The 5,000-nt window shown below is 47.6% G+C and overlaps 1 protein-coding gene across 2 annotated transcripts in view; it reads right to left on the bottom strand.

Moving 5' to 3' along the window:
* LOC135114639 (serine protease 28-like) overlaps window positions 1–4,988 on the bottom strand; it is a 74,753-nt gene extending 69,765 nt beyond the window's left edge. The window contains exon 1 of one of the 2 annotated variants that reach the window (XM_064030435.1): window positions 4,607–4,988. The gene's annotated coding sequence lies outside the window, so the exon portion shown is untranslated. Of the gene's footprint in view, window positions 1–4,599 lie in introns of both variants that reach the window. The other variant, XM_064030437.1, reaches the window with a different exon arrangement.
* Window positions 4,989–5,000: the final 12 nt, after the last annotated feature.

Raw genomic sequence — 5,000 nt, 5'->3', positions numbered from 1 at the left:
TAACGAACACACACACACACACACACACACACACACACAACCATACCAGCAAATTCTCTTTACTCCAAACATTTAATCCAAACTAACCACTTCAGTACAAAAGAATATAATAAAACGGGAGGTGGAAGTCCCTGTATAAAACCTAACCCCTTATTTCCACCTACCATCCTCATCCATACAACACTAACACCAGGCTTCTTATCAACACCAGTAACACCACCAATAACACATACAACATCTCCAATACACGTTAAACGACTATTTCATTCCCTCCCGAGCACGATCAACACACAAGACTGTCTGTACTTTATACTTTTACTCATTAACTATTATTAACACGTATTACCTCAGTGCCTACCTGCCCACCTGCCTCCCCGCCTCCCTGCCCACGTGCACACCTTCATTTAGCAATCACACACAAGCCGCAAGGTCGTGCAAGTGATCCTATTGAAGTTGATAGGACGGCGTTGCAAAAATAATGTTAGGATGTGAGCAGGGGACACACACACACACACGATCTCTCTCTCTCTCTCTCTCTCTCTCTCTCTCTCTCTCTCTCTCTCTCTCTCTCTCTCTCTCTCTCTCTCTCTCTCTCTCTAACTCTCTCCCTTGTCCGTGCCACTTTCAATGCGTGCAAGTAAAAACAAAAGAATTATTATTATTATGCAACATGTAAGACAACAACAACAAAAAGACTGCCCATACTACTACTACTACTACTACTACTACTACCACTACTACTATTACCACTACTACTACTACGACTACGACTACTACTACTACTACTACTACTACTACTACTTCTACTACTACTACAGTTACTTTACACTACTACAGTATTCTCATCACCTATGAAGTACCAATGACATTCCATCGTGTCTTCGTATTGTTTTTCTATCAAGTTACACAGTGAAGGAGCACTTAGGGGTCTCTCTCTCTCTCTCTCTCTCTCTCTCTCTCTCTCTCTCTCTCTCTCTCTCTCTCTCTCTCTCTCTCTCTCTCTCTCTCTCTCTCTCTCTCCTGGGTCAGTTCAGACATGACTAGTGCAATACTTGAATGTTGTTCACTGAGTTGCCATGTCATCTCCAGGATGGGTGTGTGTGTGTGTGTGTGTGTGTGTGTGTGTGTGTGTGTGTGTGTGTGTGTGTGTGTGTGTGTGTGTGTGTGTGTGTGTGTGATGTGAAACTTAAATGGTATTAACGGCAGTCAGCTGGGCATGAAGGAGGAGGAGGAGAACGGGGAGGAGGAGGAGGAGGAGGAGGAGGAGGAGGAGGAGGAGGAGGAGGAGAAATTTACATGATGATGATAATGATGATGATGATGATGATAATAATGATGATGATAAAAATGATGATAATGATTAAGAGGAGGACGACGACTACGAAAAGGAAGGGGTGAACAACAACAACGACAACAACGACAACAACAACAACAACAACAACAACAACAACAACAACAACAACGAAAAGGTAAGACGGATGAGAGAGAGAGAAGGAGAGATAAGAGATAAATAAGTGCATGAGAGAGGCGGGAACGAAGGGAAGGGGGCTGGAGAGAGAGAGAGAGAGAGAGAGAGAGAGAGAGAGAGAGAGAGAGAGAGAGAGAGAGAGAGAGAGAGAGAGAGAGAGAGAGAGAGAGAAAAAAAAAGGAGAGGGAGAGATGGACAGAGAAGGGTGACCGGAGAGAAGGAGAGAAGAGAGGAGGGAAGGGGAGGAGGAAATGGGGGGAAGGGGAGAAGAGAAGGGGTAGTTTCTGGATACTGCTCAAGGTCACTGCTAGCTGGGATGGGGTCAAGGCGTGGCGGTAGATGTGATATTAGTAGTACAAGTAGTAGTAGTAGTAGTAGCAGTAGTAGTAGTAGTAGTAGTAGTAGTAGCAGTAGTAGTAGTAGAGGGTAGAGCTGCGTCATCATCGTCATCATCACTACCAACACTTCCAACATCATCACCACCATCACCACCACGACACTCAGACACTGGAGTGAAAGGGAGGGAGGTGAGGGGGGTTGAGGGAGGTGATGGGGGGTGAAGGGGAGGGAGGGCCACGCATACCTGGACACACGGGGTCATCTCACCTGCTGGGGGGGAGAGGGAGGGAGAGGGTGGGGGGAGGGGAATGTGAAGGGATAGGGATATATAATAGAGAGAGAGAGAGAGAGAGAGAGAGAGAGAGAGAGAGAGAGAGAGAGAGAGAGAGAGAGAGAGAGAGAGAGAGAGAGAGAGAGAGAGAGAGAATCACAAAAAAACATAAGGACAGACAGACAGACAGACACACAAAAAGACACACAGACAGACAGACAGATTAAGCAATTACTAACTCTTACTACACAATGATTCTCACCTAAATAAACATGCATAGAGAGAGAGAGAGAGAGAGAGAGAGAGAGAGAGAGAGAGAGAGAGAGAGAGAGAGAGAGAGAGAGAGAGAGAGAGAGAGAGAGAGAGAGAGAGAGAGAGAGAGAGAGAGAGAGAGAGAGAGAGAGACCCCTTCATCTACAAGTACAGGTATGCAGAGAGCGGATACACCTGTCTTGATCCCGTATACCTTCATTAAGCTTCTACAAGAACTGAGAGAACTAGAGGCGGGAGGATTAAGGCGGGAGTGACCAGGGGCGGGAATGACCAGGTCGTCGACGCCTACACATGTCCGGGATCACCAGCAGGAGGAGGAGGAGGAGGAGGAGGAGGAGGAGGAGGAGGAGGAAAAAGCAAGAGGAAGATGAGAACCCCGCCCTTCTAACTGGTTCTCATGGCTGACCTGACTTCTAACTGACTGGTTCTTCCTGCAGCTCACTGACTCCTGCACTGACTACCTGGTTGACTGGTTGACTGGCTGACTGGCTGGCATCACCTCGCTTTTCCTAACTGGTTCACTGACGGATTTGTTTGACATTTTGCTGCTGGGATGTTTTGTTGTGCTTCTTGTTTGTACCTCTTCACTGCCTGGTTAGCTGACTAGACTCTTCTGACTGGCTGACTGACTGACTGACGGCTTTTCACTGATTGGCTAACAGACTAACTGAGATCACAATCTGTTCCTATTACCGATTGACTGACTGATTGGGAGATGGCGCTAATATGATTAACTTTGACTGACTGACTGACTGACTGATGATTCTGACAACTACCTGACTGACTGACTGACTGACTGACTGACTGACTGGCTCATGAGAAGATATCAAAACGGGAGGGTACTCAATCAAAAAGTCAAACCCATCAGTACGCAACACACACACACACACACACACACACACACACACACACACACACACACACACACACACACACACACACATACACACACACATCGGTTCTTGACTGACTGGACGAAATAATAATTAACTACTACGTGTATTTACCAAGCGGAGCGAAAACACGTTAACTCGGCAAACTAGTCGAGAGAAAGAGAGAGAGAGAGAGAGAGAGAGAGAGAGAGAGAGAGAGAGAGAGAGAGAGAGAGAGAGAGAGAGAGAGAGAAACAAGAAACGCATTAACCGCACGATGAAAGAGCGAACACTAAACGAAGGTGGGAAAATTAAACGAAAAAGAAAAAAAAGAAAAGAGAAAAAAAAAGAAAATGTGCAGTAGCAGCGAGACATACCAAGAACCACGCCCACTTTCCCTCTCTCTCTCTCTCTCTCTCTCTCTCTCTCTCTCTCTCTCTCTCTCTCTCTCTCTCTCCTCTCTCTCTCTCTCTCTCTCTCTCTCTCTGTCAAGTGCGCCTCGTTGGTTGTTTTCCTGCACGTGAGTTATGGTCAGCCGTGGGCAGAGTGACGTCAGGTATCAGTGCATAATGATGCCACGAGAGAGAGAGAGAGAGAGAGAGAGAGAGAGAGAGAGAGAGAGAGAGAGAGAGAGAGAGAGAGAGAGAGAGTGTGTGTGTGTGTGTGTGTGTGTGTGTGTGTGTGTGTGTGTGTGTGTGTGTGTGTGTGTGTTGGGGGAGGGTCATGAAGGAAAGGAGAGCATGATGTAATTTTGAAGGTACGAGGAGTAGTGATGGTGGTGTTAGTAGCAGTTGTAGTAGTAGTAGTAGTAGTAGTAGTAGTAGTAGTAGTAGTAGTAGTAGTAGTAGTAGTAGTAGTTGTAGTAGTAGTAGTAGTAGTAGTAATACAACAACAGAAGAAGAACAAGGACAAAAACAAGAAGAGCATAAAGTACAAAAGAAAAATTAAAACGTATAACGCACACCACACACAGCAGTAACAGAAGCACTAACAAAATCAACACCAAAGTAGTAGTAGTAGTAGTAGTAGTAGTAGTAGTAGTAGTAGTAGTAGTAGACGTAGTAGTAATTGTTGTTGCAGCAGTAGTAGTAGTTGTAACGGCTGCTGCAATGTTCCAGCAGGTGTCAGTGTTGGAGCCAGCAGTGCCAAGGTAGAGCCACAAGGCAGTGTCAGCGGGTGCATCTCCCTCGCCACCCCACAGTCAGCAAACCTGTCATGGTCACCGTGACATAACTGAGTATTTAGCGCACCCCACCGAGTCCTAGTGACCCAGGCCCGTCTCACTCGAGGGACAAAAACAGTAACCTTTTAAAACCCTCCCTCTCCCACCTGGACACCACACACACACACACACACACACACACATGCACACCTACCCCGCACCCTGCTCTCGGCGACGGCACAGAAGATAGCTGGTGTGTGAGTGCTGCCTCTGCTACCGAGACGGCCCTGTGAGTGTTGTTTTTGCCAGGGTCGGGACAGCTTCTTGGGGCACCGCGCAGGACGTGCTGTGTTACAATCCTTTGGGAGAGGCGGGGCGTCGATGCCACCGAGTCAGTAAGCGGCACACCCACAGACACGGACAGGCTCACTAGGCGGGTCACTGTGCATACACTGAGGTGCCGTGCGTGGTGCTCACTCTTGTATAGCCTGTTCCGCGGGGCTCCAGACTCCAGCCAGTACGACAACACCGCCGTCACCACCGCCGCAGTGCAGGACGTGCCCGCCACTAACAGCACCGCACACACCCACTTGAGAACATAAAGGTGACGTGTTC

The sequence above is a fragment of the Scylla paramamosain genome, chromosome 28, assembly GCF_035594125.1.
Source record: "Scylla paramamosain isolate STU-SP2022 chromosome 28, ASM3559412v1, whole genome shotgun sequence".
Taxonomy (NCBI): domain Eukaryota; kingdom Metazoa; phylum Arthropoda; class Malacostraca; order Decapoda; family Portunidae; genus Scylla; species Scylla paramamosain.
Note: the sequence above shows the minus strand (reverse complement) of the source record. Positions and strands in the feature narration are given on the sequence as shown.